Here is a 25,774-nt window from a genome sequence, read left to right on the forward strand (position 1 = left end):
CTACATATCTGCGATGTGTCACATGTTTAATTGTGAAGCGCCTTTGAACGTATATTACATATGAAAAGGGCGCTCAACAAATCTGGTATAATAATGATTATAATAATAATTCTGCACGTTACATAAACCGGAAGTAATGGTGTGACGTCATACATCCGTTAACATAGAATAAAGTATTTTATACATTGTTGGCAACCTGTGAGTAAATATATTCAAACGGCAACGATGCTAAAACGTTTGACTTATCAAATAATTTAAAATGATATCTCAAAATCGGCGTGTAATGTTCAGGTCCCTTTGATCATGGGCAAATATCTCAAAAACAAGGACACCGACCTATACATTTTTTGTTACTATATTATAGGCTATATGAGTATTTACTACTGTAAGTAGTTTCATTGAAGCCTACATTGTAGAAGAATTGCTATTAGCGAAAAAGTTATTAAAATTATGATTTTCCCATAGACGTCCAATAAGACACTTGTGTGAGGACCAAATTTTTTTAATCAATCTAGCAAAACATCAGGCATACGGCCATGTCTTTTTTTACGTGCAGATTTTACTAAGAAAAATAAGGATTTAATCAAATTCTACATTATAGTAAAAAAAAATATTGTTTCAAACGTTCAGAACTACTTTAAAGTAGGCATGTGTAAATATTTAAAAAAAAAATCAATCCGTAGAAAAAATAATCTAGGAAATGTCCTAAATTATATAACTCATCTAGGTTTCACAAGCGTTTGCTGACATGAATTACAGTTATTGATGATAGAAAAGTTGTAGACTTTCAGTCTTATGCACTGATTGGACAAAAGTATTTGTTTTCCTTTGTATTAACGGATAGTTGTTAGCTCATACAAGCATTGTCCTTAAACGACTTTGACATTCTTAGATTGTCGCTCTTTGATAATGTGTACGGTGGCTTTGCTTTTAAAACAAGACGAGGATGAATACCTTTATGATTAATTCTTCCTGAAAAAAAATTATTCACTAGCACATGGAAGCATGATCTATTTATCTGTTTTATCAACTCGCAATGAATAAGTGTAAATAGTTTGGTTTTCTCACTTAATGAACAACACTGAAGTTAACCAGTACCAGAAGTTATAGACGTCAGTCTGAAAAAACTTACTTCATGGTTGATTAAATATTAACTAAAGAGAACCCTGAATTACAAGACTATCAGTTTAAGTCAGTCCAGCACGCAATAACGTGTGCCTGAGGATATACCCCCTGGAAAAAGATTGATTATCTTTTGTTCGGATCAACAATGTCTTACGAAGTCTTGTGGGAAAATGTCTAAATAGGTAGTCAACTGAATGAAGGGCATTGAACTTAAACATCGATGCATATAATCTTTGGGAATACGTGAATTAATGACCAAGTCTGGTACTTTGACTTGAAGGCAGTCATAAAAATAGTATACATGAAGCGCTTGCAGTTTATTTTAGTAAATTTCTGTTGTACTAAGCAAAGATATGAGAAAAAAAAAACGCTGATTAATTCCGTTCTAAATGTTCCAAAATATTCAATTTTACATAGTTCCATCCACCAACTTCATGTAATATGGTCGTACAAGTTAAAAGAAAATATCCTAAACGAATCAACTACATCAAATAAATGCCTATTGTGTTGATCAAGTGTGTTGGGTAAAGCGTAATTAGAAAAATGTGTTTGTGATGATAGATGTTGCGTCCTGCTTGTCTTATATCTGTACGATATCTAAAGTCTGTTAACTGGTTAACATAAAGAATACACGTGAAACTTACTTTAAGAAGGTAATGTTTTGAAATTTGAATATACTATGAATGTAACTTGATCCTGTTAAAAGAGTCGACTATATTAACATGATCTAAAATGCTTCTTTCTGTATATCTCATACGACTACTCCTATTGGTCTACATACACAGTACACTACATACACAGTACACTACATACACAGTACAAAACAAATAAGTTTTCCATACGGTATTTGATTATTACTGAAACACAATCCCAGAAGCTTGCGTTCATTCCCAATCAAAGTAGAGGTTGATCTCTCTAGGATAGAAACAATATATAAAATAACATACAGGTGTGTGTAGGATAAAGGAAGGCTGGCAAGAAGGTCATGACCAAGAAAATAGCGTTTTGCATGGTTTAGCAAAATGAAAGCCTGGCGTAAAGGTGATCATTGTAAGATATATTAAATGATTGAAGTCAAATTGTGAATCCGTCTAGCAATTATGTATTCATCAGGAAAAGACAAAACATATAATAATTACAAATAAAACTCCCTAATGCACATCTTAAGAGTCACAATTATTAATATAGTGTAGGTTACGTATAATAAGGATTTTAATTGACAACACCTTTAAAGCAGTTATTGATGCTATCGATATGTTTTGAATCCACAAGGTAAACTGTCCGAACTAGTAATATGTTTTATACAGAAATAGAGGAACGATTTTAATAACGCACTATATATAGTAGAGACTGTCTACAGTGACCATCCGGAGAACTTTAAAAAGGTCGTTGTATACAGGAAGTCTCTATACACAATATGACTAGGAGAGGTCTTTGTTTAAGGCAAATAACCACAAGTTCTAATTAGCATTTTATTAAAGACCTTTAAATACTCTGATAAAACATGTGCTATCTAAATGACTTTCAGTCTGCTTCACTTTAGTTTAATTGATAAGACGGTGACGCAATTATTAAGATCGAGAACTACACTCCGTGAATTTTCTCATTTGGAGAGGGTAGGTCAAAAAGACGTTATAAAGGTTCGACGTCGTGATTCGGGCCAAAGAAACCATAGTCGCTGTGCGCATCAGACATGGAGTTGCTAGAAACAAGCCAATTTTTCATTCTAGATGGTTTAGTAAGTAAACTTGTTAAGGCATCAGCAATTAAAGAAAAAAAATGACAAAATTTTTTTGTAATATCCAGCCATACCGAGAAAATGCATAAGTTGTCTTTTACTGGTTGGAACTGGGAAATCAAAGATTGAGTCAACCTTAGCACCAATGGGGTTTACTTGACCCTGTCTAACAACAAGACCTAAGAAAATAACACAAGTTTTACAAAGTTCAAGTTATGATAAATTTGCCAAAATCCTTTTAACATATCAAATTTCGTTACAAATTTTGCATGTCTAATTCTATCAATACAGTTGTCAACTCTATGCAAAGAAAATTAATCTGTTTTTGTCACTTGCTAACTTTCCTGTAATATGTACACAACCGGTAAGATTTGTCAGGTTTTGGAACAAGAATACATAAAGAACTCTTTTACTGTTGCTCGGTTCAATGCAATCATTGTAAAAGAAATATTTTAATTTCTCTTTTAAATAGTCCTGTTTTGTTGGGTTCATTCTGTATGTATGTTCGTTGTTTGGAGTAGATCTGTTAGTTCAATGTCATGAAAGGTTTTATTAGTTCTAGTAGGGACATCAGGAAACAAACGCTCATATTCACTGATAAGTTGTTTCAGCTCATCTCTTTGTTTAGGTTCCAAATGAGAAAGTTTTTCATCCAAATGTTGTAGAATGTCTGAATTCAGAAGTTTTATTTGACCATGAACAGTGTTGTTATCACGTTTAATGTCACATTCAGCTGATTTTTTTAGTTTTTCTCACTAACAGGTATAATAACCCAATTAGGTTGTGAGACAGTGCTACCTTTGTCAATATACTCTTTTAACATATTTATATGACATAACTGTTTTTGCTTGCGCTTCCCAGGAGTGTTAATAATGAGAATGACATGTACATAACAATATGTAGCAGGTATTGCTCTCTTTCCAGCTGTTGTATTATCAACATAATGTACCCAGTGAAAGTGTGGGGGTATTAACTGTTTAATGACACATTTAACCACAAAAACATATTACTATTTCCAAAGCGTATTTCTAGATTTGATCACTACACACTTTTCTATTCAAATACTTGGCAACTATAATAGTAATATGCCTTATGGTAGGAAGTGCATAGATGATAGGAGAAAATATGTAAAAGGTTACCTAAGCCTGCAACAAAGTTTTCTACATTTTTCCATATAGTCACCAAGAATCATTTTTGCGCTCAAACAACTCTTCCCTTTTAATTTATATTTTGAGTATTTTTTTTCAGACGGTGCACTTTGATGCAATTAACTGTCCATATATCTAAAATACGTAGTGCCACCTTTAAGTTTGTGTAGTTTAAGTTCCACTGTCTAAGTTTTCAAACAAACTTAACTTCAGAATGTGTCTCAATTACAGACTAGGGGATAATTAGTCCCGAGACTAGAATACTGAATAATTCAAGTTGTCTGTATGACATTGATACAGCAAACATTGTACAACAAAGACTTTTTATTTAGCAAATTTGAAATAAAACTACTTTCTCGTTGTATTTGTAAATGATAAATGAGCCGTGCCATGAGAAAACCAACATAGTGGGTTTGCGACCAGCATTGATCCAGACCAGCCTGCGCATCCTCGCAGTCTGGTCAGGATCCATGCTGTTCGCTAACAGTTTCTCTAATTCCAATAGGCTTTGAAAGCGAACAGCATTGATCCTGACCAGACTGCGCGCAGGCTGGTCTTGATCCATGCTGGTCGCAAACCCACTATGTTGGTTTTCTCATGGCACGGCTCAAATTATGATTTGATGTGAGTGCTCTTTTGTTGTAATATCCTTAGAAAGAAGAGCGAAATTACAGTCACTTATAGTGTGATTGAATAGTAAAAAAAAAAGTGAATCTATGTTTTGGAGATATATTGTTCACATAAATACACGTTAATAACAGTGTTATGGCGTGCTTAATTGGCTTAAATAGATAATCATTCCGGATTCGTTATTTATACTACAAGAATTCTTTAATCAATCACACTTTACCAAGACAATAATATTCTAGAAATAATATGAATTTGACAAATACGACAGGGATATTTTCGGATCTAAGAAAATTGTAATTTATACGTATGTATTGCCATTGCTTCTGTTCTCCTTTGTTTCGTATAAAATAAATCATCAAAGGCTGGTGCCTAAAGCATTTCTTTACAATTTTTGTGATCCAAAAAGTCTGACATAACGTCTGTCAGCTTAAATTGAGTGCTTGGAAAACGAAGTAATCATTTGGTCCCAAGAATACTGAATAAAGTGCATATGAGAGAATACCATTTTCCTCCACCAAAATACAATATTTCGAGATATTTTAGGAGATAAGCAAAATGCTTAAGTTATCAGATATCGGGTGTCAAATTACTAAACATTTCTTCCATCAGATGTAAGGTGATAATAGGTCAAATACATACGTGTATAAGATATCAATGTTCAGTGTTAAAATGATTACTGATGTTTAAAACAGTTATACAACTACGTAGATGCGTCAGTAACATTACATATAAACATCCCTCTCTCTTTATAATTTAGGCCATGTTTTACACCATGAGAAAAATACTCATTATTGATGATAAAGTAATAGTATGATTGATCAATTAAGTCATGCAAAGCTAATACATTTAGATATAAAGCTCTTGGAATGTCAGTCTAGAGGACCTGGGCTTCATTGAAATATTGTGAATAGTGAGGTTCACTTAAACATTACTGGTCAAAATCTCTAAGTGACAGGAAGCTACGCAAGTGGACTATATCAGGCACGTTAAAGAATCTAGGCTGTCTATTAAAAATGAAACAGGCTATATTAGCCGGGCATGTCTGTACCTAAACGTTCACTCCGTCTGTCTGTTCTAGGAGTTTTCTACCGCTTCACCTATCTTTACAGAATTCTCTAAACATGTCCTCGTAGAGAATATCTTTCGCACTTCGTGTGTCTGTGTGGGTACTGTACCTTTCAATGTGTTTATCCTGAAAAGTGTGTAATAAAGAGTTGGTATTTATTAACTCTAAATTCGAATCTGCTATAATCATTTTGTAACGCTCTATGACACTTAATGAGTGTCTCTTAAAGAGTTTGTTATGCCGCATTTGTGCTCTTAAATCTTCTGTCAACTACGATATAGGACGTTTATGTTGATGTGGGAGGATACTGACGGCAGAATAATTGTTTTATTTGTGTCTGTGTCATATCATTGGGTTATAATTAAAATGTAACTGAAAATGTCCAGAATCACATATGATGTAGACAAAACGTCCTAAAGGATTGTTGTTCTCATTAGCTGTTTTGACAGGGAATGCGTAGTCCTAATGCATTCAATTTTAGTCAGCGGACATAATTATGTAACATATCAGTAACATTAGTGCACTTGTAATGTTTCATTCAAATCACACTCATAGAATGAATAAGTAGTCTAGAATACTTTATAAGGAATAAGTTAAAATGTTACTAATATCACAAGAAGTAGAAGTTTTTTTTTCTTCATTTTAAGTCCTTTCACAGTACGAGTAGTTGGTATGTTGGTATATAGTATAGGAATTTCTTATTTTGTAGGAAGCGTATCAATTCCATATATAGAAATAAATTATGAATTATTTCATGCCTGTTGAATCATAACGTTCTGTCACCACCAAAATCACCACAACGACAGAACGCTACGTTGCTGATTTTCTTCGGTGTGTTGTTTCCTCGTTATGCGCCCCATTACGTCGAGGTAACGTAATTGTACTGTTTCTTTTTCTTTTCTTTTTTTTTCGTTGTTTCGTTCCCTTTCCTGTCGCTCCGCAACGAATATAGAACGAGAAATGCGCATGACAGAACGAAAGGAATACTTCTGCACAAGTCGAAGCAGTGCCTGTTGTTTTTATCTATTGTGATCACGCTGTGTCCGTCGTCCGTGCGCCCGTCCGTCCGTCCGTCTTCAACATTTGTGTTTAAACGACATCTCTTCCAAAACCAGTAAATGGATTTTGATTGAATTTGGCCTGGGTGTTCGTTGGGTGGTCCTTTACCAAATTTGTTCAAACGGTTCCGCGTGGTTGCACACAGAGCTAAAAATAGAAATATCTTCGAACGACATCTCCTCCTAAACCGATGGTCCGATTTTAAAATAATTCACACAAATGGGCCTTATGTCACCCTCTACCAAGATTGTTCAAATTATACTGATTAGTCAAAAAACATGGCCGCCAGGGTGCGTGGTAACTTTTCCCTATATGTATATAGTGGACACTTTAAAAATGTTCTTGTGTGAAACTACCTGCCCGAATTTAAAATAATTTAACACTAATGGTCATTATGTGACCCTCAACCAAGACGATTGTTCAAATTATTTTGATTTGTCAAGAAACACGGCCACCAGAAGGCGTGAAAAATCATGGCCGCCAGAGGGCGTGGTCAGTTGTCCCTATATGTACATGTGTATATACTGGAAACTTTTAAAATCTTCATGTGTGAAACTGCTAGCCCGATTTTAAAATGATTTTACCTTTTTAAGCCTTGTACTCTGATGAGCGCTTTAGGGTCAATGACCCTCTTGTTTCGTTTTGTCATTGTGGCGTGGGCGACAGAACGAGACAGTCGAAAAACAAATATGTAGCTCTTTTGGTCCCGCGACAGCGCCAAAGCAATATGTTTTATATATCGTTGTGTCGTTGTGGCTCGTTCTATTCCAGCAAAATTTTAAACTTTATTAATCATCGCTTTTTAACAGTTGTCCTCATGTAGCATGGACGAAAGGACGCCACTATGATAATTTTGTCAGAAACTGAAAATTACAATAAATATTTTCGAAATTAGATATTTTAAAAAAATGCTTGCTTACGATGAGTATCATCTTATTCTGAAAACGTTTACGAAGGTAGACACACATTATTGTCGAGCCCGCTTGTGGAAGCGAAGACATAGTTGTCCAAATGGCCGTCGGTGTATGTGCGTGCGTGCGTCAGTCCGGATTTGCTTGTCTTGACCATAACTTTGACATGCATGGAGCAATCTCGTTTATATTTGGCATGAATGTTAACCCCAGTAAGACAGTGTGTCATGCGCAAATTGCAGGTTCTTATCTCAAAGGTCAAGGTCACACTTTGAGGTCAAATGTTAAATTCAATTATGACTTTGTCCGGCGCATTTCTTCTTCATGCATGGAGGGATTTTGATGTAACTTGGCACAAATGTTCACAACCATGTGACGGAATGTCTTGTGCAAGAACCAGGACCCTAGGTCTAAGGTCAAGGTCTCTTAGAGGTCATGTGCCAGAACCTAGAATTACTTCCCTTTGTTGTTACTATAAATAGCTTATATTGTAACTTTTTTATTACTGGTCGTAGGGAAAAATCAAGACCACTTTTCTGTAGTACAATATGCATGTTACATCCAATTTTGAGGTGTATTTTGACCTATCTGGTAAAGATTTTTGTGTGGACTTAGATTTTTTTTAAATATCTACTTCCCTTTGTTGTTACTATAAATAAGCTTATATTTAACTTTTTCAATCATTTTTTATTTGGCAATGTTTGCCTCAATGAGACAGGGTGTCATGTGCAACTCTTAGTCCTTTTGACAGCTGGCGGGCTCGACATGTTGCCAGTGGGCATCTAGTTATGAAAATGGCGAATCAAGCAGAAATGTTTCAGTCTTCTGCAGCAAACAGATGATTCTAGTTAAACGTTAATGGAAAGACGAAACGATTAATTCGTTGTGGGACTATATTTGTTCAAACAAATTAAGTTGTGGAGTTCCTAACATAAAACGGAGTCTAGTTATGCCGTTTATATTGATCAGAATTTATTTGTTTCAAAGTAATATCTAGAATAAGAAGGGTTTATCAGGACAACATCCATTGTTTACGCCTTGTGAGTTTTAAAATTATATGTCAAACTTTGTTGAAGGTTCCATGTACACCGCCGTATGAATACATCTGCGAATGTCTCTAAATTACATTCTGGTACTTATACTATGTGTAAATGTTGAGTTCTGCTAGAGTGCATGGATGGTAGCTTGCATTTCCCCTATCGTCCATAAACAGGCTCAATCAAACCGAACCTGCAACATTTTCGTTTATATCATGCTGGGCGACATGTGGTTTGCAGATGCAAAAAAGAAACGAAAAATCAATTAACACTATCTCACCGTCTGCGAAATTAGACGTCTGTAAATATCAAAATAACAAAGTGGAAAACCACAGATCGCTCAAGACACGGACGTGCATGCGGATTTTAGTCTGCAGTGGTCGCAACGGCAGGATGACTTGCCGCCAGGAAGCTAAAAGTTAAAATATTGGTATGAATAGATTTAATACCCATCTAGTTAGCCGATATATCAACCATTTATAAGACTGAACATTTTCCTTCTGCCATTATATATCTGAAAATGAAAGCGTAAAGGAGTCTTTAACATTTAAGTTACGTTACATGTTTAAGAAACAAGAAAGTCTAAAAAATATGCATTATGCAGACACGTCATTTTACAACGGAGCTTTCCTTAAAAGTATGTAAAGCACATTTCATCTATATAACTGTTAACCTTTACACTGTTGTCATATGAAAGTCAATGTATGCAATGAAAAAATAGAATGAACTTACCGTTCAGTTGTATATCTAAAGTTTGTAAATATTAGAGACTTGTTTTTGAGCTTAGAGGTAGAAGAGCGTATATAATTATATTTTGATGGGGTTTTTTTTTCGCGATAAATAAATCTTTTTCACTGTGAAAATTTATTGCATTCTGAAAGTCTAATAACAAATGCACATTCACTGACATGCAAAAAAAAACAAAAAACGAAAAATCAGTTATCACTATCTCACCGTCTACGAAAGAAGATGTCTGTCAATATTAAGAAACGTAACGACACATATAGCCGCTAGAATTTGACCAGACTTGGCCAAAGTTGTGAAACTTGGCATGTAATGATATTTCATTCTTTTGGTATTCCACGTCATTCCAGTAATGTACTGTAGTTCATCCAAGAAGCTTGGAAAAGTTAATCGAAGAAGTACTTTTGTATAGCGTTGTAAAATGCTGGCCACAGGCCGAGGGCAAATACGACAAATGCAAAATCAAATAATGGGCCATTGACGATACAGAAAAGTCACGCGGATCTCAATACATATCTACGATGCATAAGTGTATTTTTATATGAGATTACTTCAATATTCAAAATATGTGTGAACACATTTTACAATTACTTTACCGTGGATTGTGTTAATCATTTACATTTTGTAGTAGCTGTTTTAGATCCAGATATTGGGGTCTCTGTGGGCAAGTGGCTGAAGACGCTCATTGTAAAGCATTTGCCCCTCAGTGATGAGGCTTTGGGTGTAAAATTCTTCATGTGAGGAAGTCATCCAGCTGAATAATTTCAGTTCACATATTTGTGAAAACTATAGAAAAAGGGTTACTTTGCAGACATCTTTAAACGCATTTTATATTAGGTGAAGGTAAAACGTCAATCGATATCAGCTAGATTTCATAATGATTGTATTGAAATGTATGACTCATTGCTGCCTTTCTTTTATATTGCACGATAGGCACTAGTTCATTTTTGTGCCCCCACTACTCAGTGGAGGTACATATAGATTTGGTCTTGCCCGTGCGTCAGTCCGTCCGTCCATGCGGCCGTCCGTCCGAAAAATGTTTGTGTCGCGTTTAGCTCAAACAATATTTGATTGACTTTATGAAACCGTGCGTGAATATTTATCATGGTATGAACTTGCGCACCTCCTTTTTTACGTCTGGCTCCGCCTCCTATTTAAAGAGTTATGGCCCCTGAAATAGTAAAAAAGCACATTTTCACCTTATGATGCGCCTAGCTCAGAAAGTATTTGAAATAAATTAATGAAACCTTGCATGAGTCTTCATCATGATATGAATATGCGCACCTTCTATTTTTCGTCTAGCTACGCCCCCTATTTCGAGGGTTATGGCCCCTGAAAGAGTCAGAAATACACATTTTCACCTTGTGACGCGCCCAGCTTAGAAAGTATTTGATATAAATAGACGAAAACTTGCATCAGACTTTATCATGATATGAACTTCCTCCTATTTTTCGTCTGGCTCCAACCCCAATTTCTTAGGTTATGAGTCTTTATCATGATGTGACCTTTCACGGTTGGCATTCTCCTTGAGATTTTAACGCTAATAACTGAGTAACGGACCTTGAAATAGATAAAATAGTAGATTTTTCGTTTATGATGCTCATAGCTCAAAAAGTATATGGCCTAGAATAATGATTCCTACATAAAATGTTTGTTGAAGCTATACCCCCTTAAGACTGCAACATTTGAATTATTGCCCCTTATTTGTGACAAATATACCAGTGGGGGCACTCCCTGTGTCCTACAGACACATTCTTGTTCTTTATCCCCCCCCCCCCCCCCCCCCACTTAGTCATGCCAGTAACATATCTGCATTCGTGGATCTAATTCCGGATAAGTACAACAGAACCTTAATGTTTCATACTGTACATCAGGGTGCAGGTTCGATAACATTTGTACAGAAACATTTTTAAGAAAGAAGTGAATATATGATTTTTCGAACTCCTAACATATTTTTGTTGTTTTCTCGTTCAAGTATTGACATACTTAATTGAAAAGTGGATGCAGTCTTTTACGATCAGTTAAATAAATTGAGTGCAAATTAGTGCTGGTACCGCCTGTGAGATTTGATAACGTTGCGGCCAATTTGTTACTCGCAAATTTATCCGGACATTGCATACTACACGGCAAGTATGCCTTAATTGATTTCCGATTAATATTTAAAAGAATTCGGAAATTGAGATATTGCGGGACATTAGCGGCGCAGTAATAATCCGAAAGCACATTCTCGATGCAAAACTAATAAAATGTTTGTTGCGTATTAAGTTTTACTTATAAATGATATACATTTTATTTGTTCGACTGAGCACAAACGGAATGTATCGACGTTTATGATGTTTTGTTTGTTGGTTTCTGAGATTTTTTAAACCACCGATAACCCATATTGGCGGCTGCACCAGAGACTGTTAATAATGTAAGTGGGAGGATTGTGAAAGTTACAGAAGACGCTCCAGAAGATTGCCTGTTTTTAACGTGTCAGGTGTAAAGTACTCATACACGGGACTCTTACACAAATATAAATATTTTAGTTTGAGGAGCGGGGTTTCGAACTCGCCGAACTCGCGACCTCTTGTTTTGTAGCCAGACCTTGTAGTCACTGGGCCACAGCGTCCACTCTTAAACTAATAAACTTTTTTGTTATTAGTGATGTCACACACCTGATGCGAAATTTACACGTTGATATTGAAAATACTAACAAATTCCAACTACAGGGAGTTGAGAAATGAGTATACAATAATTTGAATTTCAGAGTGTGCCCAAGTTAGGTGATATTTGATTTTAGGGTGACATTTTTACAACCGTTACGGATCGATGGATGTACGTTCGATTGTTATCGTTAATTTGTTTAATTAAAGTAAAAAAGATCATGAAACATTATGTCCCATTTTCATTCAAATTTATCAGTATTTGACAGAGATAAAAACGATACTAGGAAAAATGTTCCTAAGAAAATGAACATAAAATGGGATACAAAAGCAATATCGAACAATGCCACAATAACAGGATGCTAGATGATAAGAAACAAAAGACCGTTAACATGTTTTACATGTTTCTAAGTACTAAGATACATATACCTGTCTTTTTCTGTTTTTGCGTGAGTTTTGCGACTTGCTAGGGGCGTGGGCAGTGTTGCAGTTTCCATTACTGCTCATGAACAGACTCAATCAAACCGAGTCTGCAATTTTCACTGTTTGTCTTGTTCTCGGTGCTACCGATGAATCTACTTTTCAGATTATTGTTATAACATTATATACCCCGTCTGAATCACTGTTAAATGCAGTGGCTGCATTTGTTTTATCGATAGCTTTTTTAAATGCCTCCAAAATCAGGAGGAATTATCACATGACTACTTAGACTACTGAATTCTGTTTGCACTTAAAATTGAGTTAAAACATATTTCAGTTATAATTTCATCAACAACAGGTCATATTGAATTAATTAGAAAACATATACGGATGCACTGATAAACCTGGTAACATGTCTATTCTTTCATTATGACAGATTGGAACTGGTATCTATTTGTTTAGCTTTATTTCTTGATCTGTACTAAGGGGCCTGCATGGCCAAGTGGTTAAAGTCATTGACTTCAAATCATTTGCCCCTCATCTATGTGGGTTCGAGCCTCGCTCGGGGCGTTGAATCTTCATGTGAGGAAGCCATCCAGCTGGCTTGCGGGAGGTCGGTGGTTCTAATGAAATAATGCATGGAGGAGCACTTGGGGACTTCCTCCAACATAAAAGGCTAGAAAGGCACTATATGACCTATAAATGTGTCATTGTGACGTTAAACCCAACAAAAGCTCTCAACACGAGACAAGGGCTGGAATATCGTGTATATAATGTTACTATGCTTCGTAATCATGACTGCCAACAGTGCTCCGGTTCTAATGATCCAAAATAAATAAGGTATTTTTCACAGTTTTAAGATATTTTAGGATTCTAATGAAGATATGACGTCATTGGGAAAAAGTCAATCGAAACGTCGCAAAATAGAATCTAAATACGTTTCAGACTAATAAATTGTCATGGATTAACTTAGTTGTAGGTTACGCTTTAAACAATCATTGTTCCTTTCAGCTTTGTTGATAGTAATCTCCGCTGGAAAGGGGAAAAAAAAGGAAAAAGACCCTGTCGTGAATGAATAAATTAATCAAGTACCTTAAAGAATTCAATAGCAAACTTGGTTTTAGTCCGTTCGTACGAAATAATGAAATCTGTAACTGTTACACTTCTCACTCTCCCTAGCACTGACTCAAGCAGAACTCTTATCACATAACTACCCGGATACACACTGACTCCCAGGAGACAACATACGGCATTAAAAGACTGCTCTTGTGAAAGTTAAAGAAGTAAGAGGGAACACAATAATGCAGTCAATACAGGAAGAAGTTTATTGAGAAAACTAGCATATCGCTGAAAACATTACTAAGTATTTTATCAAGTCTATGTGATTGACTACGCTTGCTACGACAAGTGCTATATGTACAGTAGCAGAGAGACAGAATCTATAAATGGTAAATGACTCAAAAGTTGTAATCCCGAGACACACACTAGTTTCTGCTTCTAGTAAGGGTTTCATAGTTGGGAGTTAATATCGTTAGAGTGTGCGCTTTATCTAATTAGACGCACTTGTAGAGAAGACTTGAGAAAATTACATACCATTAAAACTGTTATTGTGGGCAATTATGTATGACCTGCGTGAAATAAATCTTAGGGGGCTGTTTTAAAGCATATATATTTCAAATTGATATAGAACTGAGTTAGAGCTTTTCATGAGAAAAACTTCTAAAATTTGCCCGCAGTAAATAAAAACATTTAAAACTGCAACATTTGGGATGTTAAGTCTGAATCAAAATTGATCAAAAATGAAATATAAAGTTAACTCAAAAGGCTTGGCAGAACAAGTAGCAAAATAATGTACATTTTAGTTCCACTACATTATATAACTATGTGTCTCTGCTTAAATTTTAAAGATTTTAATATTTCAGATTGTTTCATTAATTTACAAAAAGGGTACATACGTAAAAGTTGGATGGAAAAATATATTGTGAAAAGTTAGAAGCTACAAATGAACAAAGTGGACAATTATTTCCGCTATATTTTCTTCATATTTAAACAGAAGCTTCCGGACTAATCAATATTGTTTCCCTGATGATATTTAGATGCAGAAATTACATTTACATTACAATTCTGATTGTCGTTCCCGCGATAGGGCTTTCCTCTTGCACATGTTAGTTAATCAATTATTTATATCAGCTCAGGGGAAGCATTGCAGAGTGACAGAGGTCAATTACATTTAGGTCTCCAATTCTAAAATTTGAAATGCTAATTTGGATTGATTGTTTTAAATTCGATTACAATGTGTTTTTGAAACGCTTAAAATTATAGATATTCAGTGAATAAGAGGAAACTATGTTTAATCATATGTTCGTGAGTAAGTTAAAACTGATAATACTTTGGAAATGTGTAAACGTTAACAGTAAAATGTTGCTTTATTTGAAATTTATCAAGTTAAAATGTATGTCTCGATAAATCTTTTGTTGTACATGCTTTCGTCTTGCCGTTCGCGCAAAACACCAAAACTCTTAATCGTGAAATCTCAATGTGCATACAAAATAAATGTTGATTTGGTTGTAATTAATGGCATCATGCCGCCGCATGTTTTAAACGCCGTCCTCGTTCTAGTGCGAATGCATCTTTAGAATGAATCTATGGATTTCGGACAGGCGGCTGTGCCAAACCACCAACATGAAACACTTGGCAGAGATCAGCCACCACACTTCGAGATCTATATGCAGTATTCACAAAGTAAAACACGACAAATGTTAGAAACTACATAGCGACAATTTGATGCCGAAATTTAGTTTGTGTTTGCCTTTGTATATTTTTAAATTCAACGTTAAATCGACAATAAAATGTATGAAGAAAAAAAGTATGTTTGTTTAACGTCAAATGCTCCTTTTGTATGATATCGTGTTTTCAACTTTTTAATATTCGCTTTGATATTCCAAACAATCGACAATCCGCTTACAACCATATGTAACTAAACACAATATGGCGTATCTATGATTCTCCCTTGTCACTTGTCACTGAAGAGTTTTGTATTTGCCTCATCGCCATAATGCCGTGGATATATTTATACACATGCATAGCGTATTTGTTGAATGAAAATAAAGTTCATAAAGCACAGTGCAAGTTTTGGTGACTGTGCAAGTTTTGGTGACTGACCCTCAACAGTTAGTCACTGCGCTTCCCTATTTGAGCCGTGCCATGAGAAAACCAACATAGTGGGTTTGCGACCAGCATGGATCCAGACCAGCCTGCGCATCCGCGCAGTCTGGTCAGGATCCATGCTGTTCGCTAACAGTTTCTCCAATTCAAATAGGCTTTAAAAGCGAACAGCATGGATCCTGACCAGACTGCTCGGATGCGCAGGCTGGTCTGGATCCATGCTGGTCGCAAACCCACTTTGTTGGTTTTCCCATGGCACGGCTCATTTGATGGCGCTAATGACTACTCTAGTGTTTACTCAAGTGTGATGCTTATCTAATAAATTCTTTGAAAAAGGATTTTTGTCTTTGAAGCTCTTGACGCTATGAATTCATAATTGTAATTGAGTGCATTTGGGTACTGATACATCGAATAGACCTTATTTATAAGTTTTACTTTATATAGTATTTTATCACTAATATTAGAGGTTATGTCAGCGGAATATGAGTTTTAACTACACTGCATTTTCTAACTAGATTAAATAGCGTGTGAAGGGTTCATCCCCCAAATACGTTGAAACTCACTTTTTCCTTGATATATTTTATTGATCGTTCCAAGACAGTGCCCCTTTTTCAACTTGGTTTGATAACTATTTCCATCTAAATTGTTGGTTATGTAATAAACATGGTTTATACAAAAATGAATAAATGGTCATCTGCTTTCACTTTCGATTCCTTAGGTCTACCTCTAGTAAATATAGAACTGAGCCATGTGACATATAGCTTAATATTCACTGGAAGCGGCACGCATATCATTACACGCGGTTTAACGATTTTGTCAGTTGCATTTCGAACTCCAGAGGCTTGTAATATTAAATTTGCACTTTTCTCATCGTTAATCGTAAAGTACAATGTGTTTACTGGATATCTAAACAGTGTTCACTTCAATAAATAGTCAATTGTATATCTATATACTTAATTTCGGAATATTTGTGTTTCACGATATAAACGATATCGAGTCAAAGGAATGTGTCTCGTAGCAGAAACAAAACAATAAAGGAATTTAGTAAATGAAAACCAAGGAGAAAATTCTATGTATTCACATGTGCACCTTGTCTTCAAAAAATATTCGCACGGAATGTTGGATACCGGAGTAGAAATATTTTCATCTGCTAGATGATTCGCTTACTGTGCAAAGCCCGGAATGTAATGGCTACAGCTGGCTTACGACAGTTACGCAGAAAGCAAGACTTTCGAGGGATGAATTGAGTGAATCATTCAGTTCACAGATGAATTATTAAAAGAAAATCTTAGAATTATACCATCACGTGCATTTGAGTAAAGAATGTTCAGAAGACCTTTCTTATCTGTTTCTATTTCTATACAAGCGGAATGGTGTGTCTATGTTCTATGAACACAAGTTCTCAACGTCTGATGATAGGGAACTTAAATATCATCCTGTGATAATGACGCTTAGCATTTTGAACAAAGGTCAATCCAAGTGTCTCAAAATCATGCAGCTTGTGAGAAAATTAACTTGGCTAGCAGTCAAAAATAATTTCACCTTGAAATCGAAACATTCCGTGAAACATAACGTAATATCAGAGTCTTTATCCTGGTTCCAGATGGATCACTTCCGCAATGCAGCACTAGCAAAACCTCATCCAGACCCGTGCCCAGCAGTGTTGGAACTGTAGTCAATCTAGGAGATCAAACTGATCCATTTAGAGCTGGCTCCGACATTTATGTTTACAATGCGAAGTGTGTACTTTATCGGCAATCACAGCGTACTTGGAGCTCCGAAACAATAGAACTTTCTCACAGACTACATTATCTCTCTATGTGTCAAATGATGGTGTACCTATCACAAGAACAAGTTTATTTGCAATCTTAATTTTGTTTTAAAACATATGGGTTTATTTGACACAAATATAATTGTCATAGTTTTCGTATAGGGGCAGCATGTGTTCGAAACTTTGAATGGAAGGTCATTTGATAAAACAATGGCACAGATGGTCTTCACATTACATACGCGTTACGTAAGTACTAAAAACAACTGAGCACTCTAATCTCCCAATGTCAGAATTCATGTGAAAGTTCGGTTAATTATTTGAAGGGACTGAATTTCATGACATTCGTGTATTTATTTTGTTTGATTAACCGCAATCGCTTACTGTTCAGCATAGAGCTGACACTATTATAAACAATGACATTCACACTCCGCTTAAGTTATGTAAATATTTGTTTAATTGGCGCCGCGTTTGTGCTCACATTACAGGCAGGGAATCACGAGATTATAGACACGAATTATAGCAGGTTGTTCCAATACCGTATTTTCTATACTTTAAAGATGAAAATTAGGTATTGATACTTAAGGCCTATGCTATTTTGAAATTATGCATTAGGTGGGTGGGGTACATGATATTATTTCTGATTAATTTCGAAGTTACTGTAAAACAAACGTTATTCCAATGTGACAATACATCAAAACCATGAAGTGCTGAACTCTTACTTTAATTTAAAAAGTAAAGTGGGAAAAGTTATCAGTATGTTCGTGTCACAATTTTCGGGGTAAGTATTCTATGTCATCGTGCATAACTGCGAAAAAACTATAACATACATAATAAAGCTAAAACTATCCGTGTAAATGAGCTGAGAGCTATTTTTTCTATTTCCGTTCATTACTTTTCTAAAAAACACATTACAATTTACCAGATGTTGGCAAATTTGTCATTTTTGTGCACATGCCTTTACACATTAAGAAGTCCGAACTATAGGTATGGTGTGCGAGAGGGGCCTGAGCGCTTACGTAGTGCTCATTTACAGGAATTGTACTGCTCATAAATATATGAATTTATAGGTAGACAAAATCATTTATGTCATTGTTGTACATTTGGAGCAAATCGGTCCTATTCTGAAATATGTTAATTTATATACTACGGTAAAAGCCAATCAATGAATTCTTTTTATACCGTTGAACCAATCGTGAAACGGCATCTTCCTTCTTCGTCAGCATTCAAGAGTGAATAGCACGCTTCTTTCTTTAATTTTATTTTGGCTAATTTCTGGTTTTATTTTACCACCACATGCCATTCCGCCTCCTCTTTCAAGTGACAATTTTCTAATTTTTGAAAGATTTCTCTTAATATGCAAATTCATCTACATTTCTTGATATGCTTTCGGCGGTTATATCCGCCCTAATATGTGAATATATATATTTGTTATGGTATTGGACTGTAACTCATTCAGATATGAGAACATATCTATTTGTTAAGGACGGTATGTTTCGCCCAATATGGAAAATATAAATTTGTTAAGGTTTTTTCGGCGGTATTTTCTGCCCAGACATGTGAAAAAATATATATTTTTTTATGTATTGTTTTGCAATGGCGTATTTTTCGCCAGATATGTGAAAATATATATTTGTTAAGCGGTATTTTTCGCCCAGATATATGAAAATATATATTTGTTAAGGTATTGTTCGGCAAAATAAATATTGCCCTTTTTCAGTCAACACTTAGTTCAGTCTTATATTTTCCCATACATAGTCCTCAGGTCAGTGTTTCGTTGTGAACAGATGCACATAATAACTTTATCATAAGTCCGCAAAGTGCAACAAAAGAAATAGCAGTAATAATTTTGTAATTATATTATTTATTTACAAGGTATGTTTGACAAATGACATCGAGAATTCTAACTTTAGAAAGCTGCATTTTCAGTTACCTGAATTTTTCCACTTTGGTTAAAAAGAGTTTTGTTTTTTTCACAATAGATAATGACTGACTACAGAAGGTAATAAAAATACCATTGACCTAGAGAATGCTACAACCTACTAAACTTCAGAGTTTGTTTTAAATTATATTGAACACGTTTGCTTTAATTTAAGGTGAAAAATAAACTAGAACTCTATGATAAAAATCGAATAAATCATTTCGAACATGTTAGAACAGTGAGAAAGCAAACATATCGTACGTATTATTTAGCATGGATGATTTGAACTGTGAATATATACTTTTTACACTTAACATTTAATTCCACGAGTACACACACATATACATATATATTTACCTTTACCCTATATACAATAGGAATATATTTGTTTTACCTGTAAGATTAAAGCATAACCCTCGTGAACAAATAATGCATGTGGCGTTCACTGTTGATATATAATTGTAATATTATATTTGACGTTACACTGAAACAACAAACCCTTTTTGCATATTCATTTATATAAAACACACAAACAAAAACGGGAACAATGTTTATTTTGTTTGATTGTGAGTAACACCGAAACGACACAATGACTTTTCCCAGGTTTTGTTGGTGGTGAAAGGCTCCAGGGGTCCCTCCGACATTTTTTGAGGCTCAGACTAGTAGCTAGATCGAGACACTAACCTCAGTTGGATGGCTTCCTTACGTGAAAAAGTTTCACACCTCAAGTGGTTTTTGATCCCACGTCGGTGATGGCGAGAATTCGAAGCCAGCGACCATGACCATCAAGTTTTCCTTTTGCATGTTTAAAACATAAATATTCAATTAAATTTCGTAAACATAACTGACAATGACATTTACCACGTCGGAAGTTACAAATGGTTTGCCGAATACACCATACTTTTAAATACAGAGTTTACACACCATGTGGTCGAAAAGCACGAAATTTACGTTCTTGAACGTAATAGTGAATAGTTACTTTTGAAATGTAAACAAAGCATAAAGTAACTGTTTTTCCATGTTCGTGATAAGGATCGACTGTGATTGTCAATGTTCCCGATACTGAATATATATGAATGTATAAACACGAGCCCTTTCATCTTACAGGACTTACAAGAACATAGTAAGCGGTTGTTTATTTATTGTATTTATGTTCTAGTAACCTTTGACACTGATTTCGAGACAGACCGGGTTTGTGACATATACATGTCTGTTGTTGGGCTGGAAAAAGATAGATCAAAAATTTATACTAAAAGCTATATTGCATAAATGTTTCGTTATTTCTGTGCATACAATTCGGTTGTTTGAAGGTTAGAATATCAGAAAATTACAGGAAATAAAACATGTCTTTGAAAAAGTACCGATCTTTCATCATTTGTTTGGTTGGCGCATGATTACAAATTTAATGTTAGTAGGCCGTGATGTCCATGAAGCCGTGTAAAGTGATAATGTTGATGACACGTTGGTTTTATTTTGTAATTGTGAGTGATCGTTAAGTGATCAGAAAGATCGGACAGTGGGATGTTATAAAAAAGTGATGTTTTATTTAGATTAGAAAGTCAATCGTACTCTACAATAAGGAAATCTAAGGTAAAATACTCCTTTTATTTCGTTCACTGAAGAAAACATGGCGGACACAGTTTTGTAAAAGAGCGGTGCACGTGTGATTGTGTAACATAGTTTAACGGCGTTTTCTTAGAAAGCTAACGCTCAGCTCATTTACACTGACATATCCTTGATTAAAGAATATATATATTGTATATATATGAGAGACTTACGGTACCAAATACTTACCCCGAAAATTTCTATGCATTTTCTTCTAGTGCACTGTTGGGACATGTTTTTGAGTGTCATTGATACTTTATGATTTATTCGGAGATACATTTTCTTATAATTATTAGTTTCTTTTTGATCCCCGTGCATTTCTCGCGTTGTTACGACAATCTCAGTTTTACATACGAATTTTGCATTGTCGAAATAGCATAGTCCTTAAGTAAACATTTTAATCACTGTATTTTAAACTCAATAGCAATTGGCAATATTAATGCAAACAACGCATTACACTAGCAAGTAATACTTTCCCGTTACAAAAGGCCCTTTACTTATTTACAGTATTTGATGCAGCTGAGATAAAGCACCGGCCCGCCTGTTAAACGTTGACATGAGAACGTTTATCTTTCAGGATGACCGTAAAGTTAATCATTCTTCGTTTCTTCTCTCTTAGCTATGTCTATGATCAATTACCATTATCATACATATGCATTTTTCTTTCACTAAAGTTAACAATTGTTTGCAATTTCACGAAGATATACCTGTATCTTATATTTGTATATATTGGGATGTAGCGTATATTACTATTTCATTTATTCCAGCAATCAGATATTTAGTTTATTTATTTATTTATCTATTTACTTATCTTGGTTGACTTCTGTGTCCGTTGGCTCTCACTGTTCCCGCTAAATAGTTATTTCTACCAAATCAGTTGTCTGCTGTGATATCAATACAACTTTAGAGTGTTTCCATGCAACTGCTTACTCAAAGCCTGGAATTATATGATAATGCATATACACATCAGTCTGTCGCTAACATGTCTGCATCCGCTAGCCGTTGTCTGCCCCCGTCAGCTTTACAATCAAGTCTTCCGCTGTGGACTTCTACATCTACTGTCAGCAGCCTACCGAGTTGACTTTCTAATCAGGTCTGCCTCAGCAGCCTGGCATCGTCTGCAATGAAGTCTCAGCAGTACCTTTTGCATCCGTTGCTCGCAGCCTGTCACATTAGGCTTAACATGGAAGTCTGCCATACTTTGTCACCGTTGAATGTATTGTCTGTATAATTGGCCAGCAGCCTGCCATCGTCCGCTTCTTCAATGGTATTTGTCTGTCGTAAACATCGTAGATAGTCCGCTACTTTATGCATATTTTTGGGAGTCTTAATCTGCCACCGTAGACTGTAGACTTTACCATCAATTGGACGCAGCTTGCAATCATAAGCTCTTTCGGTAGGTCTGCCATTGCAGACCTCTGCATCCCTTGTCCTTAGCCTGCCATCGTAGGCTATTCCAACCAAGTCTGCCATCGTAAACTTGCATCCGTTGCCCGCAGCCTGTCTTCGTAGGCTTTTACAACCAGGTCTGTGATCGTAGACTAGACTATGCATCCGTTGCCCGCAATCTACTACCGTAGGTTTTTGAAATCTGTAGTAGTCTGTCACCGAAGACTGTAGACTTCAACATCATTTGCCCACAACTTGCCATGGTAGACTTTTTAATAAGGTTTGCCGTTGTAGACGTTTGCGTCCGTTGTCGGCAGCCTGTCATTGTAGGCTAATACAATCTAGTCTGCTATCTTAGACTTTGCATCCGTTGCCCGCAGCCTGACATCGTAGGCTATAACGACCTAGTCTGCCATCGTAGACTTTGCATCTGTTGTCCACAGCCTGCAACCGCATGCTTTTGAAGTATGACATAGGCTGCCACCTTGAACTTTAGAGTTCGACTTCATTTGCCTGCAGCCTGCAATCGTAGGCTTTTTCAGTATGGTCTGCTATCGTAAATCTATGCATCCGTTGCCTGCAGACTGTCATCGTAGGCTATAACAACTAAGTCTGCTATCGTAGACTTTTGCATCCATTGCCCGCAGCATGTCACCGTAGGTTTTTTTTAAAGTCTGCCATAGTCTGGCACCGTGGACCGTGGACTGTAGACTTCAACATCATTTGCCTGCAACCTGCCATGCTATAACAACCAAGTCTGTCAGTGTAGCCTTTTGCATCCGTTGCCCGCAGCCTGCCATCAAAGGCTATTACTGCCAAGTCAGCTATCAGAGACTTTTGCATACGTTGTCCGCAGTCTGCCATAGTCTGCCACCGTGGAATGTAGACTTCAACATCATTTGCCCGAAGCCTGCCATCGTATGCTTGTTCGATAAAGTCTGCCAATGTAGATCTCTACATCCGTTGCCCGCGACCTGCATCGTAAGCTATAACAACCAAGTCTGCCAAAGTAGACTTTTGCATCCGTTGCCCGCAGCCTGCCATCGAAGGCTATTACTAAAAAGTCTACCACCAGAGACTTTTGCATCCGTTGCCCGCAGCCAGCTACCGTAGGCTTTTTGAAGTCTGTCATAGTCTGCCATCGTAGACTTCTACATCATTTGCCCGCAGCTTTTAATCGTGGGCTTTTTCAGTAAGGTTTGCTATCGTAGACCTATGCATACGTTGACCGCTGCCTGCCATCGTAGGCTATTACAACTAAATCTGTTATGGTCGACTTTACATTCGTTGCCCGCAGCCTGTCATCGTCGGCTTTTTTTAAGTCTGCCGTAGTCTGGCACCGTGGACCGTGGACTGTAGACTTCAACATCATTTGCCCGAAGCCTCCCATCGTAGGCTGGTTTGATAAGGTCTGCCATCCTAGACCTCTGCATCCGTTGCCCGTAGCCTACCAGTCATAGCTATAACAGCCAAGTCTGCCATCGTAGACTTTTGTATCGTTGCCCACAGCCTGCCATCGTAGGCTATTACTACCAAGTATAACATCGTAGACTTTTGCATCCGTTGCCCCCAGCCTGCCACCGTAGGCTTTTTGAAGTTTCCATAGTCTGCCACCGTAGACTGTACACTTCAACATCATTTGCCCGCAGCCTGCCATCGTAGGCTTTTTCAGTAAGGTCTGCCATCGTAGACCTATGCATCCGGTGCCCGCAGCTTGCCATCGTAAGTTGTTACAAATTAGTCTGCCGTCGTAGACTTTTGCATCCGTTGCCCGCAGCCGGACACCGTAGGCTTTTTAAGCCTGCCATAGTCTGCCATCGTGGACTGTAGATTCAACATCCGTTGTCCGCAGCCTGCCATCGTAGGCTTTTGGAATTCAGCCATAGTCTGCCATCGTAGCCTGTACACTTCCACACTTCCATTTGCCGGAAGCCTGCCATCGTAGGCTTATTCGATAAGGACTGCCATCGTAGACCTCTGCCACCGTACGGTATAACAACCAAGTCTGCCATCGTAGGCTTTTGCATCCGTTGTCCGCAGCCTGCCATCGTAGGCTTTTGGAAGTCAGCCATAGTCTGCCATCGTAGCCTGTACACCTCCACACTTCCATTTGCCCGAAGCCTGCCATCGTAGGCTTATTCGATAAGGTCTGCCATCGTAGACCTCTGCATCCGTTGCCCGCAGCCTGCCATCGTAGGCTATAACAACCAAGTCTGCCATCGTAGACTTTTGCATCCGTTGCCCGCAGCCTGCCACCGTAGGGTATAACAACCAAGTCTGCCATCGTAGGCTTTTGCATCCGTTGCCCGCAGCCTGTCATCGCGGGCTTTCTCAGTAAGGTCTGCCATACAAGACCTCTGCATCCGTTGCCAGCAGCCTGCCATCGTAAGCTATAATAACCAAGTCTGTCATCGTAGAATTTTGCATCCGTTGCCCGCAGCCTGCCACCATAGGCTATAACAACCACGTCTGCCATCGTAGACTTCTGCATCCGTTGCTCGCAGCCTGCCATCGTAGGCTATAACAATCAAGTCTGCCATCGTGGATTTTTGCTTCCGTTGCCCGCAGCCTGCCACCGTAGGCTTTTTGATGTCTGCCATAGTTTGCCATCGTAGACTGTAGACTTCAACATCAGGTCTGCCATCATAGACCTATGCATCCGTTGCCCGCAGCCTGCCATCGTAGGCTATAACAACCAAGTCTGCCATAGTAGACTTTTGCATCCGTTGCCCCTAGCCTGCCACCGTAGGCTTGTTGATTTCTGCCATAGTCTGCCATCGTAGACTGTAGACTTCAACATCAGGTCTGCCATCGTAGACCTATGCATCCGTTGCCCGCAGCCTGCCATCGTAGGCAATAACAACCAAGTCTGCCATCGTAGACTTTTGCATCCGTTACTCGCAGCCTTCCACCGTAGGCTTGTTGATTTCTGCCATAGTCTGCCATCGTAGACTGTAGACTTCAACATCAGGTCTGCCATCGTAGACTTTTGCATCCGTTGCCCGCAGCCTGCCACCGTAGGCTTTTTGATGTCTGCCATCGTAGACTGTAGACTTCAACTTCATTTGCCCGCAGCCTGCCACCGTAGGTTTTTTGATGTCTGCCATAGTCTGCCATCGTAGACTGTAGACTTCAACATCATTTGCTCGCACAGTGTTCTGTTATTCTTCTTTTGTATTGCTCAATGGGGTCTAGCAACCTTTCTTGGGGCTGAACCTCCTGCCGCTTCCAACTGCAGTTGCATTTGCTCGCACAGTGTTCTGTTATTCTTCTTTTGTATTGCTCAATGGGGTCTAGCAACCTTTCTTGGGGCTGAACCTCCTGTCGCTTCCAACTGCAGTTGGATGCGGCCACGGAGGTTCTTTTTGGGCATTCGGCTATTCATTAATAGCCTCGACCCCAA

Source organism: Mercenaria mercenaria, chromosome 8 (assembly GCF_021730395.1).
Source record: "Mercenaria mercenaria strain notata chromosome 8, MADL_Memer_1, whole genome shotgun sequence".
Taxonomy (NCBI): Eukaryota; Metazoa; Mollusca; class Bivalvia; order Venerida; family Veneridae; genus Mercenaria; species Mercenaria mercenaria.